The sequence below is a fragment of the Xiphophorus hellerii genome, chromosome 17 (genome assembly GCF_003331165.1).
Source record: "Xiphophorus hellerii strain 12219 chromosome 17, Xiphophorus_hellerii-4.1, whole genome shotgun sequence".
In the NCBI taxonomy this organism is placed as follows: Eukaryota; Metazoa; Chordata; class Actinopteri; order Cyprinodontiformes; family Poeciliidae; genus Xiphophorus; species Xiphophorus hellerii.
Genome location: NC_045688.1, coordinates 17,061,158 through 17,085,774, shown reverse-complemented (window position 1 = coordinate 17,085,774; position 24,617 = coordinate 17,061,158). Strand labels below are relative to the sequence as shown.

The 24,617-nt window shown below is 37.0% G+C and overlaps 3 long non-coding RNA genes across 3 annotated transcripts; 2 read left to right on the top strand and 1 right to left on the bottom strand.

The window, feature by feature from the left end:
• Window positions 1–16,229: 16,229 nt before the first annotated feature.
• On the top strand, window positions 16,230–16,976 carry LOC116736830 (uncharacterized). The gene is made up of 2 exons (XR_004342674.1): window positions 16,230–16,282; window positions 16,495–16,976. It is a non-coding gene; the product is annotated as an uncharacterized LOC116736830 (long non-coding RNA).
• Window positions 16,977–17,395: 419 nt separating this feature from the next.
• On the top strand, window positions 17,396–18,938 carry LOC116736834 (uncharacterized). The gene is made up of 3 exons (XR_004342678.1): window positions 17,396–18,141; window positions 18,230–18,342; window positions 18,447–18,938. It is a non-coding gene; the product is annotated as an uncharacterized LOC116736834 (long non-coding RNA).
• Window positions 18,939–19,845: 907 nt separating this feature from the next.
• LOC116736832 (uncharacterized) lies at window positions 19,846–21,110 on the bottom strand. Its single transcript, XR_004342676.1, has 3 exons — window positions 21,070–21,110; window positions 20,539–20,665; window positions 19,846–20,326 (listed from the first exon to the last, which is right to left on the bottom strand). It is a non-coding gene; the product is annotated as an uncharacterized LOC116736832 (long non-coding RNA).
• Window positions 21,111–24,617: the final 3,507 nt, after the last annotated feature.

Genomic DNA, 24,617 nt, shown 5'->3' with positions numbered 1-24,617 from the left:
TACTTTGGTGACTGTTATAGTTTTTAAATAAAACACTGAACATTTTTTGTCTGGGTCTTTGCTCATTTTTTTCCCGCTTTCTTTTGTCCGTTTAGCAAAGGAGAGACAGTTGATTATAGCATGAAGAGGGTATTTTTACATACAGCCAAGTTTAGCGTAACTTATTTCCTTTTAATAAATGGAGTAGTCTAAAAGCAGCTTTTTATATTAGCTTTACAGTGCCTGACTTAAATATTGTTTTATTTTTAAATAACACCACTGATGGCATGTGTTGAGGAATCTTTCCCTTGTTGGGGCCTGCCATGCAAAGCAATGGCAGGAACCTATTGCTATTCTCCCAATTCTTTATTTTTCATCCGTAACCGTTAATGCGGCTCGTACCGCTGCGTGCACACCTACAAATGAGGTATCAAAACGTGCAGAAAATTCACGCCATTGGAGCTATTACTTTTGGTGGGATTCGGGGTTAACATGGCGACATAATTCGCAAAAAACTACGAAAAAAACCCCATTATAAGTCAATGGGAAAAATCCTAGAAATACCCTATTTTTGAAAATTTTCTGTGTCGTCACAAATTCACGTAGAAATGCCATTCAAATTTCATTTTGTAGATACGTCTGTGATCTCTTCGAAAGTGAAGACGGCTCGTCGATACCAATTACGGTTTGTCCACAATTTGTCTCTAAGCGACCCAAAGTTTCTCATTTTTCCTAAAATTAGAGTGCGTCTCTCACTGATTAGAGTGAGAAATCAAGAGAACTTTTTCACCCCAAAATAATTTTGAAATCACCATCACGCCCACAAATATCGCACGATTGGTATCAAAATCGGTCCTGACATTGATACGCATGTCTGCTCCGGTAAAATGTTTTCGAAATTTATCTAGATCGTACGGTTTTCTGTCACGGTGCTTCAGAGCAAAGTCATGCGACAGGATTTTCTAGGCTGTCTCAGGCTCTGTCACTAACAGTTCACACCTTGGTGAGAAACTTATTTAACATAGCAACGGAACTCAAGAGGCTATTGGCTGCTGATTAGGACTACAAATACGCATCACTGTAGTTCTATCTATAGTGGAACCCTCAGTTGAAACAGATCAGGACTGAACTGGCCTTTAGAACTACTTGCTGCTATGGGCTGTATATAACTGATTTAACTCAGTAACTGTTACACATGGGATTAGTTTGGAACTTTAAAATTAAGCATAATAATAATTTCAAAATAAAAGCCTTGAATATAACAAAAATTCCAAAATAAAAGCCTTGAATATTTTTACATGACGTAATTGCTCTTTTTGGCTTTATTTGACTTTTTCATCCAAAGCACTGTTACACATGGTATTAGTTTGGCCCTTTGAAATGAAGCTTAACAAAAATTTCAAAATAAAAGCCTTGAATATTTTTACATGACGTAATTGCTCTTTTTGGCTTTATTTGACTTTTTCATCCAAAGCACTGTTACACATGGTATTAGTTTGGAACTTTGAAATGAAGCATACTGAAAATTTCAAAATAAAAGCCTTGAGAATTTTTACATGAGATTATTGCTGTTTTGAGCATTATATAACTGATTTTATACAATGACTGTTATTCATGGGATTAGGTTGGCCCTTTGAAATGAAGTTTAACAAAAATTCCAAAATAAAAGCCTTTAATATTTTTACATCAACTACTTGCGTTTTCAGCATTATATAACTGATTTAACCCAATGACTATTACACATGGGATTAGTTTGGCCCTTTGAAATGAAGCTTAACAAAACTTCCAAAATAAAAGCCTTGAGAAAATTTTAAATCTTACTGAATGGTGCACGTCCACCTTACTTAACGTTCTTGTGATTCTCCACATGCTATTGATTACGTTGCAGCGTTCTTTAGCATCGATGCTAATTTGTAGCGTGACAACGCCGGGCCCAAACCGACGGGCACGCCTTGGCAGGCCCCGGCTAAATTTCTTCCGAAATTTTCTAGTTCAAGGTGTTATTCTTTTAGTACACCTACACTTGTTACAGATTCTCACTGTATACTTAGCGCTAGCACTGATAAAGCTGCGCAAAAAGCTTTAAGGAAACGATCCCACTTGATATTAAGTCTACAAATGTACATTTAAGTGAAGGAGAAAAAAGTTTTCAACAAAATCCGACAGCACTTCCATCCATCCGTCCATTTTCTACCCTAGTGGGGTCGGGAGGGTTGCTGGTGTCTATCTCCTAACGTTCCAGGCGAGAGGCGGGTATACACCCTGGACAGGTCACCACTCACCAGTGTGTCGCAGGGCAACACAGAGACAGGACACACAACCGTACACAAACAGAGTTTTTGGACTGTGGGAGGAAGCCGGAGTACCCGGAGAGAACTCCGTGCAGAGGTTTGTCAGGAATCGAACCCAGGACCTTCTTGCTGCAAGAGAACGATGCTACCAACTGCACCTGGCCTTATGTAACATTTCTCATTTGAACGAGTTCTGCACGATATGCCGATTTACTAAAACTCATTTGGCCAATAACTGATACCAATACTTTTTTTCATATACCTACTTACTATGAATTATATGACTTTCTCTACTGTGGAATTAAGATACTGCATTATCTTTGTCCGTTTAGCCAGCTACCAAATGCAAATGCTACAAAGGAGGCTGAAAATGATGTAACACGTTCAACTTGCATTAAGTTTAATGTCAAATTTATTCAAGACATTTGCTTTCTCTAAGACAATGTCAACAGTGCAAAATGGATGTGCTGCAGGCATTATTGCCACTCGTTGATCATATAAAAATACCTTTTATATCGGTGAGTTATTTTGACGGAATGGCCGATATCCAATATTAAATTTTCCAGCTAATATCGGCCTATGCCGATAATATTTTGCATCCTTAATTTGAACATTAGGGGTGCTAAGAAGACTCTTACTATTCATTAACAAAGAATAAAAATGGCACCTTTCCATATGTTCATTCGAATAATATGCCACTACAAAAAAAAAATAGATTTATTGCTACTTATTCCAGTACATTGTCCTCCATGTGTTGGTGATGAAGAGCATGGTGTCACGGAGTGCGGGTGTGAGGTGGTGAGGCAGACGCTGTAGACCCAGATGAGATGAATAATGGAAATTTAATGATGAAAATAGGCTCAAATAAATACCAAAAGTCCAAAAACCTGGCAGCACAGTTGAGCAGAAGGCTAGGGCTCAGCACTGGTAGCAACAGGCTACACGAATGGACAAGATCACATTGACTACGACAAGGACCCGACGAGGAACAAGGAACACAGGTGGAGTTAAATACACATCACAGAACGAGACACACCTGGGAACAATCAAAGGGAGGACAGGACAACAAAGAGACTCAAGGACAAGGAAAACTCTAAATAAACACAGAAAAACACAGATCCTGACACATGGGCACAAAGACATGTCAGTGCTTGTTGGTTGTTGATGCTTTTCGCACCTGGAAATATTTACTACAAGTGTTTATTTTTTCTTCTGCAAGAATAGAAAACATGGAGCAGCTCTCACTTAGAGACATTTAAATCATAGGCCATGTAATAAACCTTATAATTTGATACAACACCTGACTCATGCCTCTGAAGTCTCTTTCCTCTTAGCTAAATCTCTCAACATGGAGTTCTTGCTGATCTGGAAATCTGCTCCCTTGGGCCTGATAATCTTGGCAGAGAATTTTAGCTCTGACTACATAGAGAAGGTAATGATTTCAAGCAGTTAATGGTCATATTGCTGCTTATTCCTCTGATGTGATAGCTTTACTGTGATTGATCAAAGATTTGAGCTTGATTGCACCTACATTCATCAACTGATGTTCTCTAGTTTCTGTTATTTTCCTTTGAAATACCTGAAGAAATTGTCTCCGTTTTTTCTAGTCAATATTTTTATTGGGATATTTTTGTCCCAACTCAAATACTCCTAGTTGCAACTAAGAAATGTGGGGTTGGAAATGAAAACTAATTTATCATCAGCATAACAGGAAACTGTAGGGTTGTTTTTGTTTGTTTGTTTGTTAGCGATTAGCACCTTCTGTGGTTCTCTCACGCACCAGCGCGTGCGTTCGTCAACGTGCGTTCGTCAGTGAGCGTCATGGAAACGACGTTAACGTCGGCAACCCTATAAATCGCCCTGACCTTCTGAATTCTTTCCCTTTGCTACGGGACTTTTGAAGGAGACGCCAGAAGGAGCATTAAACGCCTCGGACGGTTTGAAATTATCGAGAGTCTACTTTACAAAACTCGCGGAAGAAGCACTTGCTGAAAACGCACTCGCCGAAGAATCGTGTGGTGGAAGAAGAACTGCCAAAGATGGTTCCTGGCCAGGAGCAGCGCCAGCAGGGTGACCAGCGGGAAGGTTAATATTATTCTTCCACTATTTTTAAATAAACGAAAGCGAGTTATTCCTGAGATATTAGTGAATTGTTTATTTTGTGTCTCTGTGTGTGTTTTTGAAGAAAGTCTGACTGCTATACAGAAAAAAAGACAATTAGCATTCTTGCTAGCGTAGATCTTTCTTAAGTAATGAGTTTTTTTTTGGCTGAATTTCGCTGGAGATGTCAGGAATGTTAAACTGTGGTGTAGTGATTTAAGAAATATATGTATTTTAGTGAATGATAGTCAAATTAGTTGAATTGATGTCAAATTAGTGGAAAATTAGCTTGTTCGTGACCGTTATTTTTTGAAAATTGCTCCGATAAACATTCCGTTTCCATGGATACGCTGAATGAAATACATTAGATATATAATATTACTTAAATTGTTTTTTTGTTGTTTTTTTTTAAAACACGTATTCCCCGCTATTATGGCTTATAATGAAATTGCTTAGTTTTGATATATTTTTAAGAAATGGACATGTTGACTTGTTTTATTTATTTGAAAAAATTTTTTTTAGCATAGCCAGGAAATCTAACATGGATGCATGTCTGGAATGTTAACGCTAATGTTTGGGAATAAATGTATTGCTGGTTTAAAATCCCCCAGTGAAATTTCGACCCAGTTCTTGGACAACGAGCTTTTTTGACCGTTATTTTTTGAAAAATGCCGTGATAAACACTCAGTATCCATGGATACGCTGAATGAAAATAAATACTTAATATTACTTTTTACACTTCTATTTACAAAAACATTTTTGTAAATGTATTTTCCCTATGACAGCCGATTTAATTGTTTAGTTTCATTATTTTTTCAAGATGGAGACATGGTGACCTGTTTTTCTTTTGTTTGTTGGTTTGTTTTTGGATAGCCAGGAACTTTACATGTTGAAATGATTTGAAAAAGCAAAATCAATGCTTTTTAGTCTGAGAGTATCATGTTTGAAGACTTTGGTGTCCAATACTTTGACATTTTGATGATTTCTTTGAAATCTAACTTGTTCTTGACTGTTTTTTTAAAAAAATGCTGTGATAAACATATTTGGTCTCCATGGCAATGACATCAGACTTAAATAGAGGTTTATTAGGACACTCGACAAACGTTCACGTTGACGATGATAAGATAATGGATTGTAGGTGTTGTATATTAATACTAAATATTTGCATTTGTGGATTGTAACATATTTGTGAGATGAATGAATTTGCTTTGTGAGTTATATGAAAATACGAAATTTTGGAAAATGTCAGTAATGCTGACTGTAGTTGTTTTGGTTTGAAAGAAATTTTGGAACCATCAGCTTTTTGAAAAATGTGGTATATGAAGTCTCCATGGATACGTTGATTAAATAACAACACACAACATTATTCTTATAAAAATTCTTTAAAGAACAACCAATGTGTGCCTATTAATTTCACAAAGTCACAAAATAACTTAGTGTATTACTCAAGACCAGAAAAATAGAGTTTTGGTCCATTGCATTTTAGTGATGTATCATTTTCAGAAGGAATTTGAAATGTTAACAATGAATGTTAAAATTCATTAGAGAAACGATTATCTCAATTTGTTGTCTTTAATGATTGAAATGATTGATTGGTACCAAAGGTGAAGCTGCAAGTTTGTTTCTCTGAGTGATAACTGTCCATACATGTTTGATCATTGAGTTTTAGAGTACGTATGTTGTTCTTTTTTTTATGTAAAAATATGTTTTTTGCTGTTTTGCTGTGACTAAAGATGAGCTTTATTTATTCTATTTCTTAATTCATGTTCTTATTATGTAATCACATCTAGTGTAGCAATACCACTGTTAATTAAATCTGATCAAGAAAATTAAAGACATTCTCAAACCTGGGTTAATGTATTTTTGGCCTTTCAGTGTTCTCTCTAAACATTTCTTGGATTTTTGGGAAGGTCTTGATACTGAACTATAGTTTTTTGTTTTCTTTTCCATTCTGTAGCGCTCCCAACAGATGGATCCCCAATATTGGGGGGACATCCAGACAGTGGTAAGGATCTCAGTAAGGTGGTCAAATGTTTTCTTGCAGATGTCAGACGACATTTCACTCACACTTCATATTTCCCTCCCTCTCAGTCTCTGAAGACCAGGGAAGGTCAAGCTATCGTTCACCTCCAGACTCTGTGGACTGTATTACCAGCTCCAGTGAAGTCCAGGTTGGTAATGACTGCACTAGCAGTTGCAGTGGTAGCTGTACTACCAGCTCCATTCTGAGAGTGAACCCTGCTTTTGCTGCGTCACAGCTGCTTGAGGTTCGTCCTCCAAGTTTTAAATACATATGTGAAATAGGGATGGTTCAGAAGCCTCAAGAGGGCATTTCTCCCTTGACTTCACTTGAATCCACATGTGGACTTGACAAGCAGGAAGAGCCCATTTTGAGTCCAGAGGATTCCAGACCTATTGGTACCTTGCAACATCACCAGGTAGGTTTGGAAGAGGATGCGGCTCATGTGACATCTGTGACTGGCAACAACAGAAAGAGGACAAAGGGCAGGGGTGATGAAGAGGAGCCCCCTGCCAAAAGGACCAGGGAGAATCAGGCTGAAGATGTCCTCCCCTCCAAGAGAACCAGGAACAGCGGTGCTGAAGAGGAGCTCCCTGCCAAGAGGACCAGGGAAAGTGGTGATGGTGAAGAGGAGCCCTCTGCCAAAAGGACCAGGGAGAATCCAGCTGAAGATGACCTCCCCTCGAAGAGGACCAGGGACAGTAGTGCTGAAGAGGAGCTCCCCACCAAGAGGACCAGGGACAGTGGTGATGAAGAGGAGCTCCCTGCCAAGAAACCTAGGGACAGCATTGCTGAAGAGGAGCTCCCTGCCAAGAGGACCCGGGAAAGTGGTGATGGTGAAGAGGAGCCCTCTGCCAAACGGACCAGGGAGAATCAAGTTGAAGATGACCTCCCCTCCAAGAGAACCAGGGACAGGGTTGATGGTGAAGAGGAGATCCCTGCCAAGAGATCCAGAGACAGCAATGATGAAGAGGAGGACGAGCCCATTCAGTCAACCCCTGTGTTCATTGCTTACCAAAACACAGACCATGAAGATCCCATTCTGTCATCCCCTGTTCTCAGTTCCTCAGGAGGGATGGTGCATGATGATTCTTGTCTGCCATCCCCTGTCTTCAGTTCCTCATCATTGTATGGTGACTTGGATGATCCCATTTTGTCACCCTATGACTTCAGTCCTTCACCTAAAATGGAATCTGAGGATCCCAGTCTGTCATCCGTTATATTCGGTCCCACATCAATGACATACTTGGAGGATCCCATTTTGTCACCCTGTGACTTCAGTCCTTCACCTAAAATGGAATCTGAGGATCACAGTCTGACATCCATTATATTCGGTCACAATTCAACGACAAACTCGGAGGATCCCGTTTTGTCACCCTATGACTTCAGTCCTTCACCTAAAATGGAATCTGAGGATCACAGTCTGACATCCATTATATTCGGTCACAATTCAACGACAAACTCGGAGGATCCCGTTTTGTCACCAGTCTTCTGTTCTTCCCCTGTCCTTGGTCTTTGTCTCTCACCATCAACATACTCCAGAGAACCACTTTTTTCACCCTGTAACTTGACTTCCTGGATGTGGTCTAACGAGGACATAGAAGAGGACCCAATACCTTCAACATCTGACGGAATTACAGGAAGAGAGAGATCCAGACATGTTTGGTTTAGACCTCACTACAACTTGTCTAGTGACTCTGATTAGATTGGGATCTTGAAAAACTGAATACCTACCTGGTACCTGGTAACTAATGGAAGTCACATTAGGACATCATCACTTCTCTATTGTTTTATTAAAGCCAATGGCTTTCTACCAGGACTGAGGATGCCTTAGGTTGCGTCTTGCACCAGGGCTTTTCTTTATCCCGCTGGTAGATTTTGTATTTTAGATGTAAAGAATTCTGGCAGGACTGAGGATGCCTTAGGTAGCGTCTTGCACCGGGGCTTTTCTTTATCCCGCTGCTAGAGTTTGTATTTTAGATGTTAAGTATTCTGGCAGGACTGAGGATGCCTTAGGTAGCGTCTTGCACCGGGGCTTTTCTTTATCCCGCTGCTGGATTTTGTATTTTAGATGGTAAGGATTTTGGCTGGACAGGCAATGCAGACTTTTTTGCTGTTTAATCAAATAATGACTCAATGCTGGAGGAGACAAATGCAAAATTCTGAGGAATGAGACCATATTTCTGAACAAAAAACACTAAAAGGAGTCGGACATAGCTGGTGCATAAACAAAAAACACTAAAAGGAGTCGGACATCGCTGGTGCATAAACAAAAAACACTAAAAGGAGTCGGACATCGCTGGTGCATAAACAATAAATGCTAAAAGTATCGAGACAACGCTTCAGGATTAAAACTAAATCTAAAACAATCTTGCTGAGTAAAAATAAAACATCAAAAGAATTGAGACAACACAGCTCGGGACACTGGAAACAATACAATTGCGACAACACGGCTGCAAATTAAACTATTTAAAATTCAATCGACGTTTCTGTCACCTTCTAATTTTTAAGACATGAAAAAACGGATGGGGACACAATATAACTGGTTGTGCTGTAGTATAAACGGGTCGAAACATCGGTTTTAAATTTTAACACACAGGGCAAAAGGTAAGTATCAGTCCCAGACAGAGCAGCTCGCAGTGAGACTGCTTCTTCCATGATTCTCTTTGTGGTTCTGTTTCTGTTTTGAGGACTTTGAGATCTATCTGTCACTTGAGTTTTCTGTTTCGCTCTTTGTGTTTTCCTCTCTACTCTCCCATGTTCCAGGGTGTCATAGTGGGGCTTCGCCACACGGTGATCTCTAATATTGTAAATTGTTCTCACCTGTTCCTCCACTAATCCAGTCTCCCAGTTTTAATCGTTCAGGTTTTAGCCGCTCATCGCTGGATTCTTTCGTCGCTGTCCACGTGGTTCCCGTCCTCCTGGTTTCCTTCTTGTTTTTCATTCTGCTGGTAAGTTTTCGCATTCTACATTCACATGACACTTGCTTGCCTCTGGCTGGTGTTCGGGACCATCAGCTTTGCTAAATGAAAATATTAATAGAAATTCACAATTGGTAATTTGGAAAGCGAGTCTTTTCATAACAGCCGGGCCCTGATGACAGAAGGACGATCAGGAATAGAGCAGAGGACCTACTGATGTAAAGGTTACATTCAGTTTTATAAATGGTGAGGACATGATTATGACTTGATCAGAAAGTCTGAATCAGTCATCTGTTATTTAGAATTATTTAGAAATTAAGGAATGTGTGTCTGATCATGTGTTGGTTTACTTGCATGACTCAAACAAGACAACAGCCCTGGACCAATCAGGGGAGAGAAGACACAGAGGATAGAGGAGACGAAGAAAATCCTGCTGGAAACCCAGAGAAGTTGTTTCCTGGTGGAACAGGAGGACAGGACACAGAATAAAGAGACACAGATAATGTGAAGTAAGTCCTTCAATAACAAATCAAGCTTTGCCATAGAAGATTATGTTGAAAATTCACCTGTTCACGGGTCAGACGTTGAATTTTAAGGAATTTTAGAAACAGTAAATGGACTGAACTTATATAACGCTTTTCCAATCATTTTGACCACTCAGAACGATTTACACTAGAGTCACATTTACCTATTTACACTCATTAACGCACACACATTTATATACCGATCGGTAGGCACTTTGGTAGGTTAAGTGCCTTGCCTGGGGCACATCAACATGTGGCAGGAGGAAGCTGGAATCAAACCTAAAACCTTTCGAACGCAACACAACTACACTACCCACTGAACCCTCAAAGAAAACCCAGAGCTGATTTCTGATCTCAGATTTAAACTTTGCAGATAAATAATGTCTCTGATCATCCCAGGTTGGATCTCCTGAACCTGTAAACCTCCACCTTCAACACCACCAGTCAAGTGAAGGAAGATAAGAGAACCCAGTTGACAAAAAAAGTAAGAACATTTGTATCTTTCAATATAGTTAAACATTTCAAATATAGCTGCAGAGAGTTGAGCTGAAAGTTAGAAGCTGTTTTTATCTGCTGTCTATGTATATTTTCCTCTTTAACTCTGTTGTCTTTTCTCTTTTTTCTTGGTCAACTCATGTCACATGACTTGAGTTGACCAGCAATTAAGGCAGAAGACCTGCTGTATCTGCTGATTGACTGGTTGTAACAGGTTGTGGAGAAGGTGAGGACATGATGATGACTTGATCAGAAGGTCTGATTCAATCATCTGTTTAGATAGAAATTAAGAAATGTTTATCTGATCACGTGTTGGTTCACTAGCATGACTGAAACAAGACAGCAGCGCTGGACCAATCAGGAGAGAGAAGACAGAAGATCCTGCTGACAATCCAGAGATTTAATGAAGAAGAGTTTCCTGATACAACAGAGGGACATCTGAGGACGGGATGCAGAATAAAGAAACACTGATCATGTGAAGTAGGTCCTTCAATAACAAACCAAGCATTGCCATAGAATCTTATGCTGGTGAATTTACCTGTTCATGGGTCAGATGTTGAATATTAAAGAATTTTAGAAACATCATAGAAAACCCAGAGCTGACTTTTGACCTCTGGTTCAGATTCTGCAGATCAATAATGTGTCTGATCATCCCAGGTTGGATCTCCCGTGCCTGTAAACCTCCACCTTCAACACCATCAGTTAGGTGGAGGAAGATAAGAGAACCCAGTTGACAAAAAAAGTAAGAATATTTATATCTTTCTACGTAACTAAACATTTCAGATATTGCTGCAGAGAGTTGAGCTTTAAAAACGGTTTCTATCTGCTCTCTTTGTCAAAAATTTTTTTAACTCTGTTGTATTTTCTCTTTATTTCAATTCTACATCAACTCATGTCACATGACTTGAGTTGACCAGCAATTAAAGCAGAAGACCTGCTCCACCTGCTAATCTACTGGTTGTAAAAGATTGTGGAAACGGTGAGGACATGATAGAGAGACTCTATAGGCACCCTTCTGTCAAAATTTAATCGGAGTTTGATGGATGAGTAATTAAAGACCCTAATTAATTGATTGCTATTAATACCCCCCCCCCCCCCCCCCCCCCCCCCCCCTTCCCACCCATCCCCCACTCCATCTGTTACGCCATCTGTTATTCCCGCTATGTGTTTTAAAAATAGTACAAGTATGAAAAAACATTGAGTTTTAAGAATAATACAATTAAAGTATGAAAAAACAATAAGTGTTAGATAATCTAGAATAATATACAATATAGTATATTTAAATAGAATGTTGTAGTTACCTCCGGTTTTTCTCACTAAGCCATTTGGTGTTTGTGCGTGTGTGTCCGGCTCTCTCGTGCTGGGGGATTCTCTTGACCTGAGGGTCATCACAGATGGCCTGCAAGGAAACTCTATATCTCCAGAAAACAGATTTTCAAACCGTCATCGATTATCAGCTCGGAATCTGCGCGGGAAAAGGGTTCCTGCCAGCTGTCCGGCTCTCTCGTGCTGACTATGAGTTTGTGACATAATACCGGACAGGCCTCACCTGTCATCTGTGTGAGACGTTGTTGTAGTTACCTCTGGTTTTAAACAGAAGTGTGAGGTGGGTTAAAAGCCCCTCAGGATGATGACCTCTGATCACCATACTGGTTGACTATCAGCTATCAGCTCTCAGGATCTGCAGCACTCCATCTGTGTGCCAGTGGCACATGTGACCACTTGTGAGCAAATTAAAAAACACAGTACAATTAGAGCACAAAAAATAATAAGTGATCATCAGTATCAAGATTAATACATAGATTGTCACCTTTCCTAGATAAGTTTAGATTTATCCATGCCATCTATGTATGTGTGTATGCGTGCGAGGTGTGTGTCGGCGTGTGGGGGTGTGTGCGTCCAGGCGCAATAATAAACACATACCTCTAAAGAAAACCTACAGTTTAACTGTTTTACTATATTATTTAGGGTAGCACGACTAGTCAGTGCTGACTATGAGTTTGTGATTTCCTTCATCGCTTAAATTTTAAACTCTTATAGATTTTCTTTTTCTGTAACACTTGCTAGTGTGAAACATTTCAGTAAATGTTCCTCATTTGTACACGTACTTCTGAAGAATATGTGACAGACAGTAAACAGGCCTACTCAAATTTAACTTATATCTTTCCGCAGTTAAAGAATTTGTCCAGACTTTTCCAGAATTTGGTCCGGCATCATTGTGAATGATTTTGTTCAATCTTTTTCTTGCTGTTGAATCAACACTGATCTTCCTACTGCTTCATGTTTTCTCCAAAATAGTAAATCTTGGTTTAAATACATTTAAACTCATAGATTTTTTTTCTGTAACAGTTGCTAGTGTAATACATGTCAGGAAATGTTCCTCATCTGTAAATTTATTTATGAAGAATATCTGACAGGGACTAAACAGGCCTCGGTGAGGCTGCTCATACGTATCTTTCAGCTTTCCCTCCACCCATTATCTTACACACTTTAGTGTGTTCACTAACAAAATATAGTACACCTCTAATTTTTTTTAAATTTTTCATTATTAAAACTTTTAAATGATCAATGTGAACCATCAGTCTGTATTAAAATAGTTAATATAATTCATATTATTTATTTAGATTTGATGTTTTAATGTGTGCCCTTGGATTTATATTGATTTATTGAATGTGTAAATATTTATCATATAGTTTTTTTCTTTTGGTGTTTGTTGCACAAATTCAAATATATGCTGGCTATCAGCCAAAAATTCAATCAGTGAATTTGTGTTTTTTCTTAAATACTCCCTCTCACCGAGACTTACTTACATCTTCTGACAACTAGCCCCACTTATAATAGCATTGACTAAGTTTGCTATTGGTACACTTTACCTAAAAATTAAAATTAAACATACTCACTACACAACCATGCTCCAAGAGTTGCTCACAAAATGGTGAATTGTTTTGTTACCTTAAAAATGATCTGCAGCTTTTGTTCCTTGATGCTGTCTGTTCACTAACAGACCGTACATCTCTTGTGATCGATAAGCTTATAAATGATCAATGCGAAACATCAGTATGCGCTAAAGAAGATCATATCAGTCAGATTAAGTAGAATATCATTAAACTCAAAGCAATCAAAATTATATTTCTCTGAAAGGTCTTTTTTTTTCAGAGAGTTTAGACTGTATGAAAGGAATCAGTGAAATATACTATGAAATATTTTATCTGCTGCATTCCGATAATAAAACTTCAATTGTGAATTGAATGATTACGTTGCATCTAGATACAAAAGAATCAACCGATAATTAGTAATCATACTGACTAACAAGATCTGATCAAACAAGAAACTTGACGACCTCAAGGGATTTCTCACATTGGAGAACGAACCGTCTGACTTTCTTTAGCCACTAAATTTAACCTTACCACAGTTTTGCCTGGGAGCAAACAGGTACTGAGTTTGAAGCGGATCAGACGCTTTCAGCCATCTGCTAAAGCTAGACTCCGGCCTTCCTCACTGTAAAATAAAACATTAGACTTAAACAAAACGTTCAAGCGAACATCACTTAATTATCATCGACTTGTTGTTTGTACTCATCTTAAACAAGTGGCAGGAACGTTTGGATATAAAAAAAAAGCTTTATAAGTTAATCTATTTAAATTGAGTCCATGCAACAAGTAAAATAAAATAAAAAGGGAACTATTTGAAAGTAATGAGGATTTAGGGTGATAAAAGTTGAACATTTTAACATGCCCAGACACTACACCATTTCTGCTCAAGCAAACCAAAAGGTTTTGAACAGAACAACCATGTCAAATAATGATAACATGTATCTTTAATCTATGTAGCAAATATATTGCTGCTGCTGCTGTAAGCAGAAAATAAAAAGTTTTATGGAGAATAATATTTTGGATGAGTTTAAGAATATTGTCTGCCAAAATCACACGGTGTAACTACACTTGTCTTTTATATGTAGCAGTAATTGAATCTTTTTGAGGCAATTGGTTTGCATAAATTAAAGTAAATACGGCCTATTTTCCTGCTCCACATACTTAGTTAGCAATTTGCCAGTTAGCTTCCCAGTCTGAACTTCTGGGCAATGTCTTGATTCAGTCAAATTTTCTATCTTGTATCTCCTGAACTCTGATATTTTGCTTGCTGGTCTTCATCGTGCTCTGATTGGAGTATCGGGTTTCTCTTACTTTAACCCGCCCAACTTGCACCTGATTGGCATGTTAGCCTTTTGATTCCCTCCCAGTGAGGCGGTGCTTCACAAAGCAAACTGTTTGTCAAACTGTTGATCTGCCTCATGGCTGTTTTAGAAGATATGGTGACTGAGGTTTAGACAGTACTAGCCAGCTCATGCAGCTTGTTTTTACTAGATGGCTGTCCTAAAAGTACATATCTTTAAAATATGAATAAATACGTACAATTCCATAATTATTCGATCCAACGGTTATAGAAGTTTTGTAATAATGCAATTCAGGTATTTTACATTTTCTGGACTAAAGGAGGATTTCAGTTCAACACCTGTGGTTTCTTAATGTAAGTGTTTCTGCTACTGGATAAGAAACAGGGTTAAAAGAGGATTTAGAAAGCAAAATACAAAGATGACAGTTGTTTTTACCGAGAGCAAGGCTGTGACTAGTTATCAGGACAGCATGAGACCTGTAAAACTGTTGGGCATCTGTTCCAACAATTTATTAATCTTTAGGAAATATTTTTTGGACACAGCCATCCGCAGGAGCAAGATGAAGCAAGAACATCGCAACATCAGATGTATTTTTTCATCCTTCTATCTGTGATTTAAAACAATTTTTAATTTTTGTGTCATCTTAAAGATGGAAAGAGTCAATTATTTTTTCACCCATGGAAAAGTGTAATGTGTTTATTATGAGTAGGATTAACCAAGCTGAAGGAAAACGAAGAAAAAGGATAAATAAATATTCATCGATACAGAACCGAATCAGCAAATATGAACTTATGAAACTATTGAAACCTTCAAGAATTTTACGTTGTGTAAGATATTTAAGAAAATAATATTGAATCTGCGTTCATGAATTTCTTTATTTGGTAAAATACGTTTACCTTTTGTTTTGTTGAACACCAGACATCTCATCTCTTTTCCACAGTTTTTTTCCCACTTAGTTCCACTACTGCTGTGGATTTTATAGTCAATGTTTAAAGCCAGCACAGACTCTGAAGCGATGGAGGAAATTTACGTCAATATGGAACCTGTTGGAAAAACTGCATCTAATCACACAGGTAAGAACAAAGTTACAGAGAAATTTAGCGTGTATTGAATTCAATTTTGCTAAGGTTGAGGTTTTTGTTAAGGTTGGAGCAGCTCCAAAGAGAGGCTCTGCCTCCGTGCGGCTGTCTGTTTGGGAATCCTGAATGTCTTACTTTTGGCTGAACTCATAGCCCTCAGTGTTCACAGTGAGTCTTCTTCTCGTCATCTTAAAGATGTAAAAAGACCAGATTTTATGTTTCTGTTATATTAAAAAAAAGTCATTGTTCCCCTTCTAAAATCAAACTGATCAAATAGCAAAGGTTTAAAACAGAATAAAGCTTGGTGACTCAAAGTTTTGCAGAGAGGTGAAACATTACACATGAGTTTGATTCATTTTCAGCAATGGTTGCATTTGTAGCCATTTAGGTTAGCAGGTCTTTAATATCTTTTCTTTTTTCAAACTATTTACCCAACGATTCATTGTTCAGTGTTACCTCAGTTTAAATTCTACAGGCATAACCAAAATCATGAAACTATTTTATAAGTCTTAAGTGAAAACACGGTCTTGCCACTTCTTTTTGCAAACATGTTTGTTAATTTTTTTCTGCAGCTCATCACATGACAGCAGATTTTTCTGACATCAGCAACATTCTGACCGAGCAGAACAGCAGCAGCGAGTTTCCCTCCATGAATGCTAACTTCACTGAAATGGCTCCACGAGCTGAAGACACTTTAAGGTTGGTCAAAAACTTTAAAAAATTTGGATCTCGTTAAAAATTGAATTCTACTCTGAATTCTAGAGTATAACTATTAACTTTCCTTTTTGGTCTAAATGAATATAATGTAAATGAACAACTTTTATTTTAATTTATTAAGCGCTCTATCATTTGCGTGTGCTGAAAAACAACGATGTAAAACAAACTAAACTTTGATTTTTTTCTCCTTAAAGGGAAATTGTGTCCTACAGAACGGACAAACATCAGTTGCTCCTGTTCATCCAGGGGCTGCAGAAGAAGAGAAGAACAGATCCACTAGTGATGGATGATTAGGATCTGTGTTCACTGTGATATTATTCACCAACAATAATGTAGCTTACGGTGTTACATAAAACCCTAAAGATAAAATGTTCACTCCCAACTGTTGTGACCTGCATCTAATAACACAACTATTTTATCGCTTGTACTCTGTGTTTTTCTTTCTTGTTAAAACTCTGACATGATAAACAAATGTTTTTTTTTGTTTGTTTGTTTTTTTTTTGTATTTTTGCGGAGAATCGGTTGATGCGTTCTGATTGTGTATTAATGTGACTTTTACTACGAAACTTTATGGAGTTCCAGTTGTGTCCGGTAATATCGGATTAAGTTCTATCTTGGTAAAATTATATTTCCAATTATTTACTATCATTTGTAATAAAGTGATGCCAACACCATGGATTCAACAGTGAGCAGTTTGTTCTAGTCATCTTAAAGATGGAAAGAGTCAATGTTGTGCTGATTCTGAGTAACTGAATGACTTTTTATTCATTTCAGAGTTCAATCAGCGAGGTTATTCATTTTGTGATGGTCGTAGTCTATGAAAGAAAGAAACAAAGAAAGAAAGCAGCAAATGTACATGTTGGTTCCCCTGAAAATACGGATAAATTCAGTCATTGTAGGGTTAAAGTAATTTGAAGAGGGAGAAGCGTATAAACAAGTCAATGACGAGTCAATGACATGATGCATTCTGCATTTTTTAACTCGGTTAACTTAACGTTTTGTTTTTTTACTGACTTTAATACATTTAAATCGCTACGTTGTTTGATAAGTAGAATGGAAATGACTTTTTTGTAAACGGTCTTGTAAATTAGCGTTTTATAAATCAACTGAATTGAATTAAGAAATTTGACCATCGGATTGGATTGAAGAGAAATGATGAGCAATGTTTTATGGGTTTGGGTTTTATAAAGCAAAGATTGGTATTTTTGTAACATCAAAAGTTCATTTTTGAGGCAAACAGAAAATCCAGCTTATTATAGTTTACTGGGACTAACAACCCCCGGACAAATTTGGAAAAAAAATTCAGCTAATGTGGGTGGTGCTTTAAGGAACAATGAGACACAGCCTAGTGTGGGGATAGATGGTGAGGGGATAAGCAAGGCTGTAGTAAGCGCAGTTACCAACTTGGTACTTTGTGGTTATAGTTTTCTCTAAATTGCGCTTGAAGAAAGTATGAACATGGGCAAAACTGAGAAACTCTATCAATCAACCAACTGGATATTAAAGTATGTCACCGGAGATTTGTTCTCCTGTCCACACGATGAATCCTTGGCCCACTGCATCAGTGAAGACTGTCGCATGGGAGCAGGCATAGCGGTGATGTTCAAGAAGAAGTTTGGTCGAGTCTCAGAGTTAAAGGAGCAGAGTGAGTCAGACTAGTTACTAAAATCTTTGTTTTGGAAAAAATGTTTTATGTTTTTGCAGTTCATTCAAATGTATGATTTCAACAGCAAGTGCTAAATCATATCCTGTTTTGTATTTTTTTTTTGTATGTCCTAATAGAGAAGCTTCCGGGGCAGTGTGCTGTCCTGACATATGATCAACGTTTCATCTACTATCTGGTAAACATACCACAATTATACTGCACAGGACCAAAAGCTTTTTCATTATTTAATCTGGTAACTGTATCTTTCCTATTATGTGTCGAAGATCACAAAGAAAAAAGCCAGCCAGAAACCCACGTATGTCAACCTAAGACAGAGTCTGGAAGACATGAAATCTCACTGCTTAGAAAATGGTGTCAATAGGATATCAATACCTCGGTTTGTAGGAACTACTGTGGATAAATGACTATAATAAATACCCTTAAATCTTCTTCTTTATTGGGAATAATTAATCAATTTGCTTATCTCATATCCCCCCTCAGAATTGGCTGTGGCCTGGACCAGCTGCTGTGGTCAAAGGTGTCAAAGATCCTGGAACAGATCTTTAAAGAGACAAATATCTCCATCACAGTGTACAGCCTGCCCTGTGTTGGGTCAAAGCTTCAAATGCATGCCGTGTAGTACATTTTCATTGGGGGTTTTTTAGCTTTAAATCCTTTATAATCTCTTAAAATTTTCGATGAAATCAACACTCTTTAAACAGTTTTAAGGAAACAATAAATAAGGAAACAATAAAAACCTACCCGTAAGATGTTTAGATACAAGACTTTTAACATCCCACTGATGTAAAAATGATGTGTCTTGCCATTAAAGATACGAAACTTATTCCAAACACTGATGTTGCACTCTGTGAATATCATATTACATGATGCTACTACTAAATCATGCTACATAAAGTGATCCAACAAATCACCTGAGGCAGGTAAAATACAATAGTTATGCCTAAAATTTGTTTTTTTGTTTTTCTAAATCTATATAGTTGTTGAAAACATAGCTTTTCTTGTGAATCTGTAAATCTAAATTGTGAAAGAGTTTGCTTCCCTAGCTTTATTTTCCTGACCCAAATTCAGGAGCAAGATTGCTGTCACAAGATGTTTTTTGTCATGAGTTTTTAGTGATTCTGATGCTTGGCTTTTTTAGTATTTGTAACCTGTGAATGATGTTGTACAGAATATTAAGACTTATATCTTTGAAAATTGCTTTGTAAATAAAATTTAAGATCATGGTTTTTGACAACCTTTACCTGTTAAAACACCAGGCAACGGTATGTAGGAAAATGCCATTTGAAATTTTTATAAATTTCTTAGTTTTGCCTCAAAAATGAACTTTTGATGTTACAAAAATACCAATCTTTGCTTTATAAAACCCAAACCCATAAAACATTGCTCATCATTTCTCTTCAATCCAATCCGATGGTCAAATTTCTTAATTCAATTCAGTTGATTTATAAAACGCTAATTTACAAGACCGTTTACAAAAAAGTCATTTCCATTCTACTTATCAAACAACGTAGCGATTTAAATGTATTAAAGTCAGTAAAAAAACAAAACGTTAAGTTAACCGAGTTAAAAAATGCAGAATGCATCATGTCATTGACTCGTCATTGACTTGTTTATACGCTTCTCCCTCTTCAAATTACTTTAACCCTACAATGACTGAATTTATCCGTATTTTCAGGGGAACCAACATGTACATTTGCTGCTTTCTTTCTTTGTTTCTTTCTTTCATAGACTACGACCATCACAAAATGAATAACCTCGCTGATTGAACTCTGAAATGAATAAAAAGTCATTCAGTTAATCATTCAGTTACTCAGAATCAGCACAACATTGACTCTTTCCATCTTTAAGATGACTAGAACAAACTGCTCACTGTTGAATCCATGGTGTTGGCATCACTTTATTACAAATGATAGTAAATAATTGGAAATATAATTTTACCAAGATAGAACTTAATCCGATATTACCGGACACAACTGGAACTCCATAAAGTTTCGTAGTAAAAGTCACATTAATACACAATCAGAACGCATCAACCGATTCTCCGCAAAAATACAAAAAAAAAACAAACAAACAAAAAAAACATTTGTTTATCATGTCAGAGTTTTAACAAGAAAGAAAAACACAGAGTACAAGCGATAAAATAGTTGTGTTATTAGATGCAGGTCACAACAGTTGGGAGTGAACATTTTATCTTTAGGGTTTTATGTAACACCGTAAGCTACATTATTGTTGGTGAATAATATCACAGTGAACACAGATCCTAATCATCCATCACTAGTGGATCTGTTCTTCTCTTCTTCTGCAGCCCCTGGATGAACAGGAGCAACTGATGTTTGTCCGTTCTGTAGGACACAATTTCCCTTTAAGGAGAAAAAAATCAAAGTTTAGTTTGTTTTACATCGTTGTTTTTCAGCACACGCAAATGATAGAGCGCTTAATAAATTAAAATAAAAGTTGTTCATTTACATTATATTCATTTAGACCAAAAAGGAAAGTTAATAGTTATACTCTAGAATTCAGAGTAGAATTCAATTTTTAACGAGATCCAAATTTTTTAAAGTTTTTGACCAACCTTAAAGTGTCTTCAGCTCGTGGAGCCGTTTCAGTGAATTTAGCGTTCATGGAGGGAAACTCGCTGCTGCTGTTCTGCTCGGTCAGAATGTTGCTGATGTCAGAAAAATCTGCTGTCATGTGATGAGCTGCAGAAAAAAATTAACAAACATGTTTGCAAAAAGAAGTGGCAAGACCGTGTTTTCACTTAAGACTTATAAAATAGTTTCATGATTTTGGTTATGCCTGTAGAATTTAAACTGAGGTAACACTGAACAATGAATCGTTGGGTAAATAGTTTGAAAAAAGAAAAGATATTAAAGACCTGCTAACCTAAATGGCTACAAATGCATCCATTGCTGAAAATGAATCAAACTCATGTGTAATGTTTCACCTCTCTGCAAAACTTTGAGTCACCAAGCTTTATTCTGTTTTAAACCTTTGCTATTTGATCAGTTTGATTTTAGAAGGGGAACAATGACTTTTTTTTAATATAACAGAAACATAAAATCTGGTCTTTTTACATCTTTAAGATGACGAGAAGAAGACTCACTGTGAACACTGAGGGCTATGAGTTCAGCCAAAAGTAAGACATTCAGGATTCCCAAACAGACAGCCGCACGGAGGCAGAGCCTCTCTTTGGAGCTGCTCCAACCTTAACAAAAACCTCAACCTTAGCAAAATTGAATTCAATACACGCTAAATTTCTCTGTAACTTTGTTCTTACCTGTGTGATTAGATGCAGTTTTTCCAACAGGTTCCATATTGACGTAAATTTCCTCCATCGCTTCAGAGTCTGTGCTGGCTTTAAACATTGACTATAAAATCCACAGCAGTAGTGGAACTAAGTGGGAAAAAAACTGTGGAAAAGAGATGAGATGTCTGGTGTTCAACAAAACAAAAGGTAAACGTATTTTACCAAATAAAGAAATTCATGAACGCAGATTCAATATTATTTTCTTAAATATCTTACACAACGTAAAATTCTTGAAGGTTTCAATAGTTTCATAAGTTCATATTTGCTGATTCGGTTCTGTATCGATGAATATTTATTTATCCTTTTTCTTCGTTTTCCTTCAGCTTGGTTAATCCTACTCATAATAAACACATTACACTTTTCCATGGGTGAAAAAATAATTGACTCTTTCCATCTTTAAGATGACACAAAAATTAAAAATTGTTTTAAATCACAGATAGAAGGATGAAAAAATACATCTGATGTTGCGATGTTCTTGCTTCATCTTGCTCCTGCGGATGGCTGTGTCCAAAAAATATTTCCTAAAGATTAATAAATTGTTGGAACAGATGCCCAACAGTTTTACAGGTCTCATGCTGTCCTGATAACTAGTCACAGCCTTGCTCTCGGTAAAAACAACTGTCATCTTTGTATTTTGCTTTCTAAATCCTCTTTTAACCCTGTTTCTTATCCAGTAGCAGAAACACTTACATTAAGAAACCACAGGTGTTGAACTGAAATCCTCCTTTAGTCCAGAAAATGTAAAATACCTGAATTGCATTATTACAAAACTTCTATAACCGTTGGATCGAATAATTATGGAATTGTACGTATTTATTCATATTTTAAAGATATGTACTTTTAGGACAGCCATCTAGTAAAAACAAGCTGCATGAGCTGGCTAGTACTGTCTAAACCTCAGTCACCATATCTTCTAAAACAGCCATGAGGCAGATCAACAGTTTGACAAACAGTTTGCTTTGTGAAGCACCGCCTCACTGGGAGGGAATCAAAAGGCTAACATGCCAATCAGGTGCAAGTTGGGCGGGTTAAAGTAAGAGAAACCCGATACTCCAATCAGAGCACGATGAAGACCAGCAAGCAAAATATCAGAGTTCAGGAGATACAAGATAGAAAATTTGACTGAATCAAGACATTGCCCAGAAGTTCAGACTGGGAAGCTAACTGGCAAATTGCTAACTAAGTATGTGGAGCAGGAAAATAGGCCGTATTTACTTTAATTTATGCAAACCAATTGCCTCAAAAAGATTCAATTACTGCTACATATAAAAGACAAGTGTAGTTACACCGTGTGATTTTGGCAGACAATATTCTTAAACTCATCCAAAATATTATTCTCCATAAAACTTTTTATTTTCTGCTTACAGCAGCAGCAGCAATATATTTGCTACATAGATTAAAGATACATGTTATCATTATTTGACATGGTTGTTCTGTTCAAAACCTTTTGGTTTGCTTGAGCAGAAATGGTGTAGTGTCTGGGCATGTTAAAATGTTCAACTTTTATCACCCTAAATCCTCATTACTTTCAAATAGTTCCCTTTTTATTTTATTTTACTTGTTGCATGGACTCAATTTAAATAGATTAACTTATAAAGCTTTTTTTTTATATCCAAACGTTCCTGCCACTTGTTTAAGATGAGTACAAACAACAAGTCGATGATAATTAAGTGATGTTCGCTTGAACGTTTTGTTTAAGTCTAATGTTTTATTTTACAGTGAGGAAGGCCGGAGTCTAGCTTTAGCAGATGGCTGAAAGCGTCTGATCCGCTTCAAACTCAGTACCTGTTTGCTCCCAGGCAAAACTGTGGTAAGGTTAAATTTAGTGGCTAAAGAAAGTCAGACGGTTCGTTCTCCAATGTGAGAAATCCCTTGAGGTCGTCAAGTTTCTTGTTTGATCAGATCTTGTTAGTCAGTATGATTACTAATTATCGGTTGATTCTTTTGTATCTAGATGCAACGTAATCATTCAATTCACAATTGAAGTTTTATTATCGGAATGCAGCAGATAAAATATTTCATAGTATATTTCACTGATTCCTTTCATACAGTCTAAACTCTCTGAAAAAAAAAGACCTTTCAGAGAAATATAATTTTGATTGCTTTGAGTTTAATGATATTCTACTTAATCTGACTGATATGATCTTCTTTAGCGCATACTGATGTTTCGCATTGATCATTTATAAGCTTATCGATCACAAGAGATGTACGGTCTGTTAGTGAACAGACAGCATCAAGGAACAAAAGCTGCAGATCATTTTTAAGGTAACAAAACAATTCACCATTTTGTGAGCAACTCTTGGAGCATGGTTGTGTAGTGAGTATGTTTAATTTTAATTTTTAGGTAAAGTGTACCAATAGCAAACTTAGTCAATGCTATTATAAGTGGGGCTAGTTGTCAGAAGATGTAAGTAAGTCTCGGTGAGAGGGAGTATTTAAGAAAAAACACAAATTCACTGATTGAATTTTTGGCTGATAGCCAGCATATATTTGAATTTGTGCAACAAACACCAAAAGAAAAAAACTATATGATAAATATTTACACATTCAATAAATCAATATAAATCCAAGGGCACACATTAAAACATCAAATCTAAATAAATAATATGAATTATATTAACTATTTTAATACAGACTGATGGTTCACATTGATCATTTAAAAGTTTTAATAATGAAAAATTTAAAAAAAATTAGAGGTGTACTATATTTTGTTAGTGAACACACTAAAGTGTGTAAGATAATGGGTGGAGGGAAAGCTGAAAGATACGTATGAGCAGCCTCACCGAGGCCTGTTTAGTCCCTGTCAGATATTCTTCATAAATAAATTTACAGATGAGGAACATTTCCTGACATGTATTACACTAGCAACTGTTACAGAAAAAAAATCTATGAGTTTAAATGTATTTAAACCAAGATTTACTATTTTGGAGAAAACATGAAGCAGTAGGAAGATCAGCGCTGATTCAACAGCAAGAAAAAGATTGAACAAAATCATTCACAATGATTCCGGACCAAATTCTGGAAAAGTCTGGACAAATTCTTTAACTGCGGAAAGATATAAGTTAAATTTGAGTAGGCCTGTTTACTGTCTGTCACATATTCTTCAGAAGTACGTGTACAAATGAGGAACATTTACTGAAATGTTTCACACTAGCAAGTGTTACAGAAAAAGAAAATCTATAAGAGTTTAAAATTTAAGCGATGAAGGAAATCACAAACTCATAGTCAGCACCGACTAGTCGTGCTACCCTAAATAATATAGTAAAACAGTTAAACTGTAGGTTTTCTTTAGAGGTATGTGTTTATTATTGCGCCTGGACGCACACACCCCCACACGCCGACAC